This window comes from Schistocerca serialis, chromosome 10, assembly GCF_023864345.2.
Source record: "Schistocerca serialis cubense isolate TAMUIC-IGC-003099 chromosome 10, iqSchSeri2.2, whole genome shotgun sequence".
NCBI classification, from domain to species: domain Eukaryota; kingdom Metazoa; phylum Arthropoda; class Insecta; order Orthoptera; family Acrididae; genus Schistocerca; species Schistocerca serialis.
Genome location: NC_064647.1, coordinates 232,489,840 through 232,507,767, shown reverse-complemented (window position 1 = coordinate 232,507,767; position 17,928 = coordinate 232,489,840). Strand labels below are relative to the sequence as shown.

Here is a 17,928-nt window from a genome sequence, read left to right as displayed (position 1 = left end):
GTAGCCTCTGGAACACTCTTCTTAGTTTAAACACTTCCGTTGGCCACAAAACTCCACAGACATGAACATTATTGAGCATATCTGGGGTGCCTTGCAATGTGCTGTTGAGCAGTGATCTCCACCCCTCGTACTCTTACGGATTTATGGACAGCCCTGCAGGATTCATGGTGTCAGTTCCCTCCAGCACTACCTCAGACAATGTCGAGTCCCTACCAAGTCGTGTTGCGACATTTCTGTGTGTTGGGGTGGCCCTACAATATATTAGGCAGGTGTACCAGTTTCTATGGCTCTTCAGTGTAGCACGCCGTGAGAAGCCTGTGTCAGTGTTCTCCGACTCGCGGGAATGCACGATGTGATCAAAAGAATCCGGCCGTCTATTAAGGGACACCGACATGCGGTGTGTCCACCCTTCGCCTTTATGACGACTTGAATTCTGCTGGGGGCGATTCCAGAGAGGCGTCTGAAGGGCTGTCGAGGAATGCCAGCATTTTCTTCCTACAGAGCAGAGAGCTATGTTGGACGCTGGGCTCTGGAGTCAACAAGTCGTCCCAAAGGAGTGTAGTTGGGCCCAGGGTGGTACTCCCGGCACACCAATCAACTTCAGGAATTCTGTTGTAAATCATGAAATTCTGCTAGACAAGCTCAAGTATTGTGGCATGAGTGGGACAGTGCACAAATGGTTTAATTCGTAGCTAACTGGGAGAGTGCAGAAAGTTGAAATAAGCAGTTCTCATAATATGCAAAGATCAGCACATTCCTCAAACTGGGGAACTATAAAGAATGGGGTTCCACAAGGGTCGGTCTTGGGTCCTTTGTTGTTCTTAATATACATTAATGACTTGCCATTCTATATTCATGAAGAGGCAAAGTTAGTTCTCTTTGCTGATGATACAAGTATAGTAATCACACCTTACAAACAAGAATTAACTGATGAAATTGTCAATAATGTCTTTCAGAAAATTACTAAGTGGTTCCTTGTAAACGGACTCTCACTGAATTTTGATAAGACACAGTACATACAGTTCCGTACAGGGAATGGTATGACGCCATTAATAAATATAGACCTTAATCAGAAGCATATAGCTAAGGTAGAATATTCCAAATTTTTAGGTGTGTCCATTGATGAGAGATTAAATTGGAAGAAACACACTGATGATCTGCTGAATCGTTTGAGTTCAGCTACTTATGCAATAAGGGTCATTGCAAATTTTGGTGATAAACATCGTAGTAAATTAGCTTACTACGCCTATTTTCACTCATTGCTTTCATATAGCATCATATTTTGGGGGAATTCATCACTGAGGAATAAAGTATTTATTGCACAAAAGCGTGTAATCAGAATAATAGCTGGAGTCCACCCAAGATCATCCTGCAGACATTTATTTAAGGATCTAGGGATATTCACAGTAGCTTCTCAGTATATATACTCTCTTATGAAATTTGTTATTAACAATCAAACCCATTTCAAAAGTAATAGCAGTGTGCATAACTACAATACTAGGAGAAAGGATGATCTTCACTATTCAAGATGAAATCTAACTTTGGCACAGAAAGGGGTGAATTATACTGCCACTAAAGCCTTTGGTCACTTACCAAATAGTATCAAAAGTCTGGCAGATAACCAACAAGTATTTAAGAAGAAATTAAAATAATTTCTGAATGACAACTCCTTCTACTCCATAGAGGAATTTTTAGATATAAATTAAGAAAAAAAAAACAAACAAAAAATATAAAAAATTTAAAAAAAGTTGTTATATTAACTTAATTATGTTGTTAAATTAAATTGATTATGTCATGTATTGGAAAATTTGACTCGGTCCACACGTTACGAAATATCGTATTCATGATCCATGGAACTAGTATTAATCTAATCTAATCTAATCACAAACCATAGCTGCTTACTGACAGAGTCCATTGTCATGGTGATACAGCCAATCTCCCAACTGTTGCTCTACCATCTTGGCATTTGCCTGAAGCGAATTAGCACAATCACGTAAAACCGGAACCAGGATGGCCGGACATGGGTATCAACCGTATCAACTGTATGCAGTACACGATGCTCTTTTTCTCAAGCGCAGTAAGGGAAACACACACTAGCCAGGAAAAGGGACCCCCATACGGTAACACCATACTTCCATATTGGTACTACAAATATTGCAACACCTAACGCGGTGGCGTAGTTGTTGGCACAATGGTCTCTCATTCGGCAGGACGTCGGTTGATACCCATGTCCGGCCATCCTGATTCCGGTTTTACGTGATTGTGCTAATTCGCTTCAGGCAAATGCCAAGATGGTTCCTCTGAAAGGGTGCGGACGACTTCCTTCCCCATCCTTCCCCAATCCGATCGGACGGATCAACTCGCTGTTTCTCCGCTCCCCCAAATCAACCAACCATCCATGTTGCCAGGTAACGTTCTCCAGGCATTCCCCAAACCCAAAAGCTACCATCCGACTGCCACAAGGTATAACGTGGTTCATCACTCCAAATCAATCGTTTGCAGTCGTCCATTGTCCAGCAAACACAACCTCAAGCGTCGCTCGACACGAACTGCACCAATGTATGGCTTGCGAGGAGCTGCTACGCCGTAAATACCCTATTCTTTTTAACTTCATACAGACATTGTCCTAGCTGGACTGCTGGTACCGCATTGGAATGCACTCCTTCTGCTGGTTTCATCTGATTCCCGTACATCCAGCCTCCGCAGTGATCAGCGTTGCGTGTCCGTCACTACGAGATGTCTGCCCGGCAACATCGCTACAATTTGAAACGAGACTCGTCCGACCAGGCAACATGTTTCCAGTAATCAACAGTCCAATGTCGGTATTGACGGGCCGAGGCGATGCGGAAAGCTTTGATTCCTCCAGTCATCAGGCGTACACGAGTAGGTCTTCGGCTCCGACACTTCGTATTAGCGATCTTTCGCCGAACGAAAGAAATGTTCAAATGTATGTGAAATCTTATGGGACTTAACTGCTAAGGTCATCAGTTCTTAAGCTTACACACTACGTAACCTAAAGTATCCTAAGGACAAACACACACACACCCATGCCCGAGGGAGGACTCGAACTCTGCCGGAACCGGCCGCAAACAGTCCATGATTGTAGCCCCTAGACCGCTCGGCTAATCCCGCGCGGCTTCGCTGAACGGTTCGCACGCTGACGCTTGTGGATGGCCCAGCACTGAAATCTGCAACGATCTGCGGAAGGGTTGTACTTCTGTCACATTGAACGATTCTCGTCAGTCGTCGATTGGCGCCGTTCTTGCAGGATTTTTTCCGGCCACAGAGATTTCGGAGCTTTGATGTTTTACCAGATTCCTGATATTCACCGTAAACTAATGAAATGGTCGTACGCAAAAATCCCCACTTCGTCGCCACCTCAGAGATTCTGTCCCCGCCATCGCTCGTGCGCCGACTATAACATCGAGTTAAAATGCACTTAAATTTTTGATAACCTGCCACTGTGGCAGCAGGAACCGACCTAACAACTGCGCCAAACACTTGTCGTCTTATTTAGGCGTTGCCGACCGCAGCGCCGTATTCTGCCTGTTTACATATCTCTGTATTTGAATAGGCATGCCTTTATACCAGTTTCTTTGGCGCTTCAGTGTATATTGGCCGGTGCGCCTCCCGTGACGTCTAGGGTTCAATTCCGCATCAATTATGGGTAACTAGATATTTCTCATCGGGTAGTGTATGAAACAGCATACTCTGAAGTAAATGACGATAGGCTGTAATGGTAAGACATAATCGAGGATAGTTTGAGTTTTTGGGGACACGCCATTCGCTGCAGACATTCAGTGAACCATTTAGCAGTTTCGTTGTTACTTTTCCTTTACCAGTCTCCTTCTAAATTGTTCAAGTAAATCATAAAAATACACGGTGTTTCAAAAAGAATATATATATTTCGAATGCATATACGAATATGAGACTTTACACACACATGTACGAACCCCGTAAGATTAGATTACAGATGTTCAATATGTCCTCCATCAGCGACGCGAACAGTATCACAACGATACTCAAATTCCTCCAATACTCGGGCAAGCACGTCCTTCGCCACTGATGTTATGGCAGTACGGATCCAGTTCTTCAACTTGCCTGGTTCTGTGGGAGTGGTGCTACATAAACGTTGTTTTTAACGAAACCCCAGAGGACGAAGTCAGAGGGTGTCAAATCCAGTGACCGTGGAGCCCAGCTGAGACACATCCTTGACGACCAATGCAACGGTTCGGTAGAGTTTCAATCAGGTATTCACGCATCGGGAGACTCCACTGAGGGTGCGCCACGCACTGTTGAAAAACGAAGTTGTCTTCGTGCAGCCTCGAAAACCACCAGTTTTGTAACATAGCGAGGTACTGCTGACCGTTCTACATCTACATCTACATGATTACTCAGCAATTCATATTTAAGTGCTTGGCAGAGGGTTCATCGAACCTTAATCATGCTATCTCTCTACCATTCCACTCCCGAACTGCGCGCGGGAAAAACGAACACCTAAACCTTTCTGTTCGTGCTCTGATTTCTCTTATTTTGTTTTGATGATCATTCCTACCTATGTAGGTTGGGCTCAACAAAATATTTTCGCATTCGGAAGAGAAAGATGGTGACTGAAATTTCGTAAATAGATCTCACCGCGACGAAAAACGTCTTTGCTTTAATGACTTCCATCCCAACTCGCGTATCATATCTGCCACACTCTCTCCCCTATTACGTGATAATACAAAACGAGCTGCCCTTTTTTCCACCCTTTCGATGTCCTACGTCAATCCCACCTGGTAAGGATCCCACACCGCGCAGCAATATTCTAACAGAGGACGAACGAGTGTAGTGTAAGCTGTCTCTTTAGTGGACTTGTTGCATCTTCTAAGTGTCCTGCCAATGAAACGCAACCTTTGGCTCGCCTTCCCCACAATATTATCTATGTGGTCTTTCCAACTGAAGTTGTTCGTAATTTTAATACCCAGGTACTTAGTTGAATTGACAGCCTTGAGAATTGTACTATTTATCGAGTAATCGAATTCCAACGGATTTCTTTTGGAACTCGTGTGGATCACCTCACACTTTTCGTTATTTAGCGTCAACTGCCACCTGCCACACCGTACAGCAATCTTTTCTAAATCGCTTTGCAACTGATACAGCTCTTCGGATGACCTTACTAGACGGTAAATTACAGCATCATCTGCGAACAACCTAAGAGAACTGCTCAGATTGTCACCCAGGTCATTTAAATAGATCAGTAACAGCAGAGGTCCCAGGACGCTTCCCTGGGGAACACCTGATATCACTTCAGTTTTACTCGATGATTTGCCGTCTATTACTACGAACTGCGACCTTCCTGACAGGAAGTCACGAATCCAGTCGCACAGCTGAGACGATACCCCATAGGCCCGCAGATTGATTAGAAGTCGCTTGTGAGGAACGGTGTCAAAAGCTTTCCGGAAATCTAGAAATACGGAATCAACTTGAGATCCCCTGTCGATAGCGGCCATTACTTCGTGCGAATAAAGAGCTAGCTGCGTTGCACAAGAACGATGTTTTCTGAAACCATGCTGATTACGTATCAATAGATCGTTCCCTTCGAGGTGATTCATAATGTTTGAATACAGTATATGGTCCAAAACCCTACTGCAAACCGACGTCAATGATATAGGTCTGTAGTTCGATGGATTACTCCTACTACCCTTCTTAAACACTGGTGCGACCTGCGCAATTTTCCAATCTGTAGGTACAGATCTATCGGTGAGCGAGCGGTTGTATATGATTGCTAAGTAGGGAGCTATTGTATCAGCGTAATCTGAAAGGAACCTAATCGGTATACAATCTGGACCTGAAGACTTGCCCGTATCAAGCGATTTGAGTAGCTTCGCAACCCCTAAGGTATCTACTTCTAAGAAACTCATGCTGGCAGCTGTTCGTGTTTCAAATTCTGGAATATTCCATTCGTCTTCCCTGGTGAAGGAATTTCGGAAAACTGCGTTCAATAACTCCGCTTTAGCGGCACAGTCGTCGGTAACAGTACCATCGGCACTGCGCAGCGAAGGTATTGACTGCGTCTTGCCGCTAGTGTACTTTACATACGACCACAATATCTTCGGATTTTCTACCAAATTTCGAGACAATGTTTCGTTGTGGAACCTATTAAAGGCATCTCGCATTGAAGTCCGTGCCAAATTTCGCGCGTCTGTAAATTTTAGCCAGTCTTCGGGATTTCGCGTTCTTATGAACTTCGCATGCTTTTTCCGTTGCCTCTGCAACAGCGTTCGGACCTGTTTTGTGTACCATGGGGGATCAGTTCCATCTCTTACCAATTTATGAGGTATGAATCAATTGCTGTTGCTACTATATCTTTCAATTTGAGCCACATCTCGTCTACATTTGCATAGTCATTTCGGAAGGAATGGAGAATGTCTCTTAGGAAGGCTTCTAGTGAAGCTTTTTTAAATAAAATTATTTTGCGTTTGTTTCTGGTGGATTTGGAAGAAACGGTATTGAGCCTAGCTACAACGACCTTGTGATCACTAATCCCTGTATCAGTCATGATGCTCTCTATTAGCTCTGAATTGTTTGTGGCTAAGAGGTGAAGTGTGTTTTCGCAACCGTGTTTCCATCAAAGAAGAATGGACCCTAAACAGACGATCGGTTCAAGTGATTCAAATGGCTCTGAGCACTGTGGGGCTTAACATCTGAGGTCATCAGTCGCCTAGACTTAGAACTACTTAAACCTAACTAACCTAAGGACATCACACACATCCATGCCCGAACGAAGATTCGAACCTGCGACCGTAGCAGCAGCGCGGTTGCGGACTGAAGTGTCTAGAACCGCTCGGCCACCGCGACCGGCCTGATGATCGGGATATCGCACAAAAGGCATTAACTTCGGGCAAATCTCGTACACGTTCAGTGGCTGCATGTGGGTTCTTTAGACCCCAAAGTCGAACATTGTGTTTGTTTACCTGACTACCAACACGGAAAGTCACTTCATCACTGAACACAATGCGTTGTCCGAAAGTATTATCATTGTCAACAGCATCAAGAATCTCGTTACAAAATGCCACACGTTTGCGTTTGTCATCAGGACGCAGAGCTTGTAACAGCTGTAACTTGTAGGGCTTCATAACCAACCGACGTCTCAAAGCACGGAAAAATTGTTGTTGTAAGTAGTTGTCACTCCGGACTGGCACAACGAGTTGATTTTGAAGGACTTTGTTGGAATGTAGTTTGAATTCGTGCAACATTTTCTTGAAGAACACGAGGGCTTCCAGGACTGTTTCCTTCACATACATATCCTATATCTAGAAACAGTCGATACCATCTGTGAATGTTCCACCCATTCGGAAGATCAATTTGGCACCTCAGGCTAAAACTTCTTTGCACTGTTATCACGGAATTGCATTTTTCAAACTCGAGAACGCAAAATGGTTTCTACTGCAAAGTTGCAATTTTAAACATATGACGGTTAGCAAGCAAAACGGAAGACAACTGACATCTAGCGCCTATTAATATAAACTAGACTATGTATTCGTTTCTCCAATAGCCGAGCCAATAGTTTGGACAAAATAATACTTTGTAATACGTATATTCTTTTTGAAACACCCTACATTTTTCTCATAACATCCAATACTTATACGAATTCGCCGGCATTGAAGTCACCTGCACTCGACGGCAACATTGGTACTGTACGATCACGGGCATCCGCAGAAGTCTACCCACGATGGGCAAGATACCAAAATCACTGTCTCCGGTATAACTTTCTCCGTGAGTTCAACTGGCGGGAAGTATACTAAACGCATTGTATGTCAAACGAAGCATACTTCCATCTCAACATTTTTTGGATGTAGATTCTTTGATAGCTGAAACGTAACCATACTTCATCAATAATTATAAAGTACATTTCTTATTTTGTCAATATGAATACACCGGATGGTCAGAAAGAGTCTGAAAAGCTCGTAAGGGTGTTGCAGGGTAGGTTGTGCTGAGAGATAATGGTTAAGAAAAAACATCTATACGTCGCGCCGTTTCCGATTTAATCAGCACTGAACTTAGTCAATGAGGCCGTTGCACACGCGGCGTCAACCGGGTTACCAGAGGCGGTGTCGCCAGACGTGTTCTTCGTTTGTTTTCCTCAAACCGAACAGTCGCAGCGTTTGCTCACCTAGCTGAAAGTTAACACTTCAGGAAAGGTGGCACTTTAACTGGCATCTCACGGACACACAGACGTCTGTGCATAATCCGATTTTAGCGCGCAACCTGGCTAATGTCAGTGCTAATGAATCGGAAATGGCGCAACATATCGAATTTTTGTCTTAACAGTTATTTCTCACAACCTACACTGAAACACCGTTTCAACCTTTTCAGACTGTTTCCGACCACGCCGCAGATTTGAAATTACGTGTCACAAAAAGTTAAATGTGGTACATCCGACGAGTTAGAAAATAAAAAAAAAAAGGTTCAAATGGCTCTGAACACTATGGGACTTAACATGTGAGGTCATCAGTCCCCTAGAACTTAGAACTACTTAAACCTAACTAACCTAAGGACACCACACACACCCATGCCCGAGGCAGGATTCGAACCTGCGACCGTGGCCTAGAACCGCTCGGCCACTCCGGCCGGCGAGAAAATAAAGCTAGAAATATTCACAAAAGATAGTTTCGTTCATATGCACTAATTTTAGGTCGACCAGGAAAGTAAAAACATCTGAAATATAGAGAAGTCTGAAAACTTGAGGACATTCCGCTGGATATTAATGAAAGCAACCAGCAGAAATGTCACTTTTAATGCTGTTCATAGTAAAAAGCAGGATATAAATTTTAAGAACTTCTATTTATCATTGATGCCATCTATAGCACTTTCTTAGAAAACCTTACATCGCCTCCTATTAAATGATGTACTGAATTATTTTCATGCCCTTTAATTTTTCATCGATGACTGAAATAATTGAATATTAAGAAACTCGATTTTCAGAGCTATGTTTATGGGTTATTCGGATGAAATGTTACGCGACTCAGCATTGTAAGAGATCAATGTAGGCAGTCTCAAATAGAACTACAGATAGGCCGGTAAAACCGACTCGGAGTGAAGGAAGATGCCGGCCGCTGTGACCGAGCGGTTCTAGGCGCTTCAGTCCGGAATCGCGCTGCTGCCACGGTCGCAGGTTCGAATCCTGCCTCAGGCATGGATATGTGTGATATCTTTAGCTTAGTTAGGTTTAAGTAGTTCTAAGTTCTAGGGGACTGATGACCTCAGGTGTTAAGTCCCATAGTACTTGGAGCCATTTTTTGACCCAAGATGGCCCTCCTCTTCTCACATTGAGACAGTACTGTGCAGGCACGAACATCGGACTGGTAAATTTGTAATTCTATAACATGATTGCAGGACTGCACCGAAACCACCGCCACGTAAAGGAGGACGTGGAATTCCCGCGGAGCAGTCCAACAACCACATCCGGAATTGAAAGTTTATACTCCATAACTCAGGTAGGGGCAACTGTCGCCTGTTGTCCCCCCTGCCCTCCCCCCCCCCCTCGCTCTCTCTCTCTCTCTCTCTCTCTCTCTGTGTACAATACACATGCAGAGCAAACGATCGACTTCACTCTGTGTGCACGTAAACATATACACTTACGAGGGCTGTTCGGAAAGTAAGATCGGATCGGTCACGAAATGAAAACCACAGTGAAACTTGAAACTTTTTTATTTGCAACAGTTAGCCACACCTTGCAGCTACCTCTCTAAATAGTCCCTGCTCCGACTCAGATACTTTTCGTGGCGTTTCTATCAACCCTACCACAACAAAGGTCAAAATTTAATAATGATTGTGGTGTTCCTCACGCTGCTAAATACTGCATTTTCGGGCAACAACAAAGTTATTATGTGGCAGGTGTCATTAGAGCACAGTTAATTAAGTCATTTCATGAAATAATGGATAAACTAGGCACTCATCTTTTCGTGTTTCCCACGCTGGTCTCGTTGTAAAATCATGGCTCAATCGTCAAAAATCTAGGTGGTGATGATTCCAAGCTCGGATGCAAAGAGGCCTAGGTTTTATTCTGCTATATTCAAAAGTTTTATAGATGTGTTTCATAAACTATTCTTGAAGATTAAACCTTTGAAAGTTAGCACAATGGTGATGCAAAAAGTAATCAGCAATCCGAATTTAAGGTACACTTCTTTTCGTTACTTTTGCTGCAATGTCACGTAACACACAAAACATCACTTCACAATACAAAACATACTTGAAAACATTTTCCTCACTGTTAAAGGTCACATTTTAGAAGCTGACTACAATATGCGTCTTTCCAACATGACTTCCAATACTCGACTTTCTCAAGGTCCGACTCTCTAACAACTAATTGCTTGCGCGCTCAAAAAAATCAGAGTTACAAGTACATCAAAGATCATAGTGACAAAAGAAAGAATACACATAAGAATAATATCATTGCAACATAAACATATCGATGAATCAAAGTATCTCTACATTAATGAAATCAAATCTGAATGTTGTCTCAGAAATATGTCAACTACTTTACAGAAACACAGTAGAATATTGCTGGTATCGAGAGGTTGAGGTGATCTGCCATAATGGTTACGTAATTCAAGTACCATTACACGTTGTACAAACTTTCCAGTAACTTTCCCTCGTAACAGAAAGCAGCCGCCTGTGCTTTCCGCCAATTCTCTACGCTGTTCTACCTTTCGTTGCTTGTGATAAAATTTGTCTTCGTAGCCAACTGTTCATGTGAACAAAGACGAACAACGGAGGGAGCCAATCAAGGGCTGTATTGTGAGTGATCAAACACTTCCCATCGAAAAAGCTGCAGGAGATTTCTATTGCCCCTGAAGAGTGCCGCTAAAAATTGTCTCGAAGAAAGAAACGCATGACATTTATGTAATGTGGGCTGCATAGCTTCAGGCGAAATCTCTCACCAGATCTACATACTTGGTGGGAGACACTGTTGTTTCAGGAAGTTCTACGTGATCACTTTGCGCTGTGAACTATACAGAGCGACGTGAAGTGAGCTACAGGCGCACTCAAGACAATGCCCAACACATCTGTGCAAAGTTCCATCGGATTTTCACACTGATTTCCATTTCGCGCCTAATCGCACTTTACTTTTCGAAAACGCCTCGTACATATCCACGAAGTATTCATATGTTTTTCTGGGACATGTTGTACTAGAATTTAATTAAAAATAGTTCCCCAGCTCTAACCACGATTTTCGGGAACTGTCCTTTGGTGCAAGGTACTTGAAATCGCATCCCTGAAGTTCGCAGTTGCGACTCCCCATTACCAGTTTGCGTCGCATTTGGGCAAGACGACGAACTCCGCAACAGGTCAGAACTGCCATTACCAGTACAGAATTGAAAGTTGTAATGAAAAATATTTACAAAACGTATTGATTAGTTTCTTTCCATCCATGTACAACCCATTTAAATACGAGTACGACTTCCACAGCTTTTATAAAAACGTTTGTATGTATATGTTCCATATCTCCTCCTAAACAACTGGACGGAATTCAACCGAACCTCCTGTACATATCACTTGGCGTCTGGTAAAATTTGCTGTAGGAGTGGAAATCACATAACTACAATAGTTCAGGAAATATGACATCATAAACAAAGGGATGCGTGAAAAAAAATGCTGCATCGTGCACAACGCTTTAATTTATTATGTCTTTACTACTAACATTTGCAATGTTGATGCTTTAAGTTGTTCTGGAAGTGGTACTGATATTCAAGACAATAAAAGCGGGTTAAAAGCTGTGAGCTATCTGGGGAAGTTAACCTTGCATTACTGAGCAAATGTTTCACCAGGTATCCAGTCTAGCTTATCAAATTCCCAACCAGACTAACATTAATTATAATCTTTTAATAGTCATCTTACGACAACCGGTGATATATATATAAAAAGAGAATTTAAATAAAAAGAAATAAACCAGTTTATATTTGGACATTTATTTTAACATTGATCATTGTTCCGTTAAAATTTCAGCATATTAAACTTGATTCATAACTAAACTGGTGCCTTATTTAGGATTGTGAAGATGTGTTTGTAGTCTTACGGAACACATCAAATATGGAGCCAAGATTGGGAGACTGCATACAACACTGTATTCATAAAATAACACACGAAGAACGTTGAAACATATGCAAGAGGGAATTAACCACAACCAACCGATTCAATTTTCACCCAAATAAGTTACGTTCGTAACGCAATCCTGTCCGTCATGACATTACCACACACAGGTATACTAAATTCATACTAACTCGCTGTGAAATCTTCCTGAAAAGAATAGCTGAGGGCTACTTTGATGATTACACCACATGCTCCACGTGGTCAACTTGGTTTACACAACGAGTGTAACTCCACAATAATTTTGATAATGAAAATAAATTATATCGAAACGCAATTTACAAAAGAAAAACCTCGAACTGGTTACTATCGTCTTACTACTAACCTTATGGATCAAACAATTGTATAAGCACGTGGTACTGGTCTCACAAAGTACGCCCAGCATGGGTTGAACATAAAGGAAAGTTGCTATATTGAAAAATATTGTCAAAACGAGACATTATAATCTCACGCACATTCGCATTTAAGATTGATGATCTTAGTTAGAGTTACGAATCATCAACACGTGGTTCCACTTTACTTACAAAGTAGTGAGAAAGCAACTACTGGAAGATATTCTTAACTTCACACTCGAATTACACTGTGTTCCAATTTAAGATAACATAAGATATTTTAGATCTAAACCTGAAATAAAGGTGATTAAATTTTCAGTTAGGCTGAACTTAAGAAATCCCTTGTCCCACGGACTCAGCAGAGACGCGCTTAGCCAGAGAGCTTACCACTTCAGACGCTCGCCGCGGACAGACTGCCGTGGGATCCTACCGATGGTGCTTCACAGATACAAACGGCCAGAGGGGCAGCTTCCTATACCAACATGACAAGGGACGCACAGGACCGTACTAAGAATAGAAACCTCTTTGCTTTTAGAAAGCGTAGCTACCTGTTGCGACGTTGGTCCTACTGTTCTCTAGCAGACAGGCTTGTCTGCTACCATCAAGCATGCAACTAGAAATACATTTCCTCATTCATCCTTTCACACAGAAGTGAAGGTGGATGACAGTATATTATCATATACAGTATATAAAAGAAAGCGGATGTAGGTTCCGTATGAGACTGTGTGACATGAATTACATATAAACTGTGTTTTAAAGTGTAGTAGTGTGACAGATCGTTCTTGTTTATGTGTAAAAGTAACACGCTCCACTGCTCAGTCTCCTCCCAGATGGAGTCAGAAACACCACAGTAAAGCATGCAACTAGAAATACATTTCCTCATTCATCCTTTCACACAGAAGTGAAGGTGGATGACAGTATATTATCATATACAGTATATAAAAGAAAGCGGATGTAGGTTCCGTATGAGACTGTGTGACATGAATTACATATAAACTGTGTTTTAAAGTGTAGTAGTGTGACAGATCGTTCTTGTTTATGTGTAAAAGTAACACGTTCCACTGCTTAGTCTCCTCCCAGATGGAGTCAGAAGCACCACAGTAAATTTAGAAGTGGAATGTATGCCGTAAATGACAACAGTTTTAAGAAATTAACATGAAAGGAATCCAACAGAGACCTTTCACACTATTCGCAACACATTTCACAGACAGTGACCAAAGGAGATGGACCGAGACAGGGGAGGAGGAGTTGTACAGAAAGACGGGAAGGAGGAAGGAGAAAGGAACGTGCGTGAGATGGTGGGAGAGTGGTGGGAGGTGGGGATGAACAGAGGGCGGAGGAGGAACTGGGGGAACAGGAGACAACCTGGGCAGTGCCAGTTAGTCAGCTAGTTCACAACAAAAACTGAAAAACGGAAGTGACTCCGCTCTGGCGTAAGGCCGACACAGCCGTGCTGCTCCCCGCTGGCCGGCTGTAGGATGCTAGTCGCGCGGACAACGCACGAGTTAGCTTGCCCGCCGCTCGCTTCTCCTGCTGATCGGCAGACGTCTCCTGAGCCAGGAATTTCACTCTCTCTCTCTCTCTCTCTCTCTCTCTCTCTCTCTCTCTCTCTCTGTCTGCCTGTCTCCCTCTCCACCCAACCCCCCCCGTTCCTCCCTGTGTTCATCGTTCCTAGTCGCAGTGAGCTGGAACAGGTCTGTTTACAGGTTGCGTACACACGATTTGTTAGTTTTTAGTGCAACATGCCGACCATTTAAGGAACATTAAACAGCGCAGTGGCTTAAAACTTAATGAAAAGAACGTATTAGTCCTCCCCACGACTCATGTGACAGGTGAAACACAAACGTACAACAAAGTAAACTTGCCTTTCTCCTATACTGCCGTTTGCCGGTGTTTCATAAAAGGAGTTGCCCAGAAGAAATGATTTAAAATGAAATGTGTAATTAGATTAGCTGCCTGTCAGACACTTACCTTTATTGCTCAAGTGATGATACTCTACTGGCCATTAAAAGTGCTACACCCAGAAGAAATGCAGATGATAAACGAGTATTCATTGGTTCAAATGGTTCAAATGGCTCTGAGCACTATGGGACTCAACTGCTGAGGTTATTAGTCCCCTAGAACTTAGAACTAGTTAAACCTAACTAACCTAAGGACATCACAAACATCCATGCCCGAGGCAGGATTCGAACCTGCGACCGTAGCGGTCCTGCGGTTTCTGACTGCAGCGCCTTTAACCGCACGGCCACTTCGGCCGGCAGTATTCATTGGACAAATATATTATACTCGAACTGACATGTGATTACATTTTCACGCAATTTCGGTGCATAGGTCCTGAGAAATCAGTATCCAGAACAACCACCTCTGGCCGTAATAACGACCTTGATACGCCTGGGCATTGAGTCAAACAGAGCTTGCATGGCGTGTACAGCTGCCCATGCAGCTTCAACACGATACCACAATTCATCAAGAGTAGTGACGGGCGTATTGTGACGAGCCAGTTGCTCGGCCACCATTGACCAGACGTTTTCAATTGGTGAGAGATTTGGAGAATGTGCTGGCCAGGGCAGCAGTCGAACATTTTCTGTATCCAGAAAGGCCCGTACAGAACCTGCAACATGCGGCCGTGCATTATCCTGCTGAAATGTAGGGTTTCGCACGGATCGAATGAAGGGTAGAGCCACGGGTCGTAACACATCTGAAATGTAACGTCCACTGTTCAAAGTGCCGTCAATGCGAACAAGAGGTGACCGAGACGTGTAACCAATGGCACCCAATACCATCACGCCGGGTGATACGCCAGTATGGCGATGACGAATACACGCTTCCAATGTGCGTTCACCGGAATGTCGCCAAACACGGATGCGACCATCATTATGCTGTAAACAGAACCTGGATTCATCCGAAAAAATGAGCATACGTGCACCCAGGTTCGTCGTCGAGTACACCATCGTAGGCGCTCCTGTCTGTGATGCAGCGTCAAGGGTAACCGCAGCCGCGGCCTCCGAACTGATAGTCCATGCTGCTGCAAACGTCGTCGATCTGTTCGTGCAGATGGTTGTTGTCTTGCAGACGTCCCCATCTGTTGACTCAGGGATCGAGACGTGGCTGCACGATCCATTACAGCCATGCAGATAAGATGCCTCTCATCTCGACTGCTAGTGATGCGAGGCCATTGGAATCCAGCACGGCGTTCCGTATTACCCTCATGAACCCACCGATTCCATATTCTGCTAACAGTCGTTGGATCTCGACCAACGCGATCAGCAATGTCACGATACGATAAACCGCAATCGCGATAGGCTACAATCCGACCTTTATCAAAGTCGGAAACGTGATGGTACGCATTTCTCCTCCTTACACGAGGCATCGCAACAACGTTTCAGCAGAAATCGGTTACAAACTTTCCTCATGTCAGCACGTTGTAGGTGCCAACCTTGTGTGAATGCTCTGAAAACCTAATTATTTGCATATCACAGCATCTTCTTCCTGTCGGTTAAATTTCGCGTCTGCAGCACGTCATCTTCGTGGTGTGGCAATTTTAATGGCCAGTAGTGTATATTTTTGGATATGGTCGTTTAACTCGTTTCTGAGCCAGTGACAGCATTAGTAGCGAGCAACGAAGATAATTTTTCTTTCTAATGCTGTGACTGTGGACAATATAACTCTTCTCAAATAGCGATTGGTTATTTACGACTAATTGCAGCATTCGGTATGCGTACATACTGCGATGTTACGTACGGAATGCCTAATTCCATAAAGAGGCGGCAACAAGATAACTGTTGGTGCAAACCAAATTCTGTTAGTGCTGCTCACTTTTTGGCAATGTGCTCTGTTTTTATGTGATGAGGTAGCAGAAAAAGTATACCATAACACTTTAATGACCAGGAATTTGCAAACTATGTTACTGATATGTAAAGCTGATTGTCGCCCAAGCTAACAATTATGCAAAGACTAAAATTTATTGGACTGAGGTGTTGGGAGGGTAAATATCTACTTTCTTCCAGTTGAAATTTTCAAAATACCTACACTAATTTTTTAGCTAACTACTCTGTTGACGGGCTTTTGACCACGTGGTACATTAATTTATGATGTTATTCGCGCCGGCCGGAGTGGCCGAGCGGTTAAAGGCGCTAGTCTGGAACCGCACAACCGCTACGGCCGCAGGTTCGAATCCTGCCTCGGGCATGGATGTGAGTGATGTCCTTAGGTTAGTTAGGTTTAAGTAGTTCTAAGTTCTAGGCGACTTATGACCACAGAAGTTGAGTCCCATAGTGCTCAGAGCCATTTGAACCATTTGATGTTATTCGCTATGTAGCACAGAACCTAGTATACTTGTACTGCGTATTTCGAAAATAAGGGAGAGAGTACTTGCAGAGAACCATCTAACACTCCATGGCTAAACATTATTAACGATTTCTCCTGTTGGTTCATCTATCTAATGATTATTTATAACGCTTATTTCATCTTGCAAAAAATAACACTGCTTGATCTACTTTAAGTAGAAGATCATTCACAAATACGAGGAATAAGCCATAACTAAAAATTAGACCCTGTCTGAGTTCATTTCCGATTTCTTTCCAGTCACTAAATTTTTACCTTCTTCTCCAGCACTATGTAGCATCACTTTGTCATTATTTTAAATATGTTTCAAAGTAGCTGTTTGTAACATCATTTATTGCATAAAAGTAGGTTGGCGACGCCGACACCGATCCACATACGCACATCGGCCGCATCTAGAAGTTTTAGAGGAGAAGTCGACGCGAAGATAGCAGCAATGGGATCACCTCATCAAGCGCCTCCCTCTCCAAGTGCAAGACCCTTTCTTGGAAACAGGGTAATCAGAGAGCTTCTGGCCCAACACATACACACACACACACACACACACACACACACACACACACACACACACAGAGTTAGATTTTCCAATGCCAGTCCAGAAGATTCTCGTTCATTGACATTTTTAACTCCTTTTTAAGCACTACCACTTTCTTGTAGACAAGCCATTCAAGACAGTTTCTAAACCAAAATACACATCTCTTGCTCAGCTAATTACACCTTTAAAATAATCAAACAGCCAGTCAGTATGTAGCCCTTTGCCACTGTCTTGTCAGCATTCACACAGCTTCTTTAGCAGCCTTGACTCGAATAAATGCTTCACATACTGACGCTATTTCCTGTCGAGTCTTGCGTCATGTAACGAAATCAGTGTCGCTACCAATATTCCTCCGTTGTAGACATCGACTGAATCTCTGGTGGCATATGGAAGTTTTGTGATTTCGTGAGGTCTCCATTACATAATTAGGCCAGCTGAGGTACCTGATCATCATCATCATCATCATCATCATTTAAGACTGATTATGCCTTTCAGCGTTCAGTCTGGAGCATAGTCCCCCTTATAAAATTTCTCCATGATCCCCTATTCAGTGCTAACATTGATGCCTCTTCTGATGTTAAGCCTATT

The 17,928-nt window shown here is 43.1% G+C and overlaps 1 non-coding gene across 1 annotated transcript; it reads left to right on the top strand.

The window, feature by feature from the left end:
• Nucleotides 1–16,570: 16,570 nt before the first annotated feature.
• On the top strand, nucleotides 16,571–16,652 carry Trnas-gga (transfer RNA serine (anticodon GGA)). Its single transcript is given in 2 exon segments — nucleotides 16,571–16,608; nucleotides 16,618–16,652. It is a non-coding gene; the product is annotated as a tRNA-Ser (tRNA).
• Nucleotides 16,653–17,928: the final 1,276 nt, after the last annotated feature.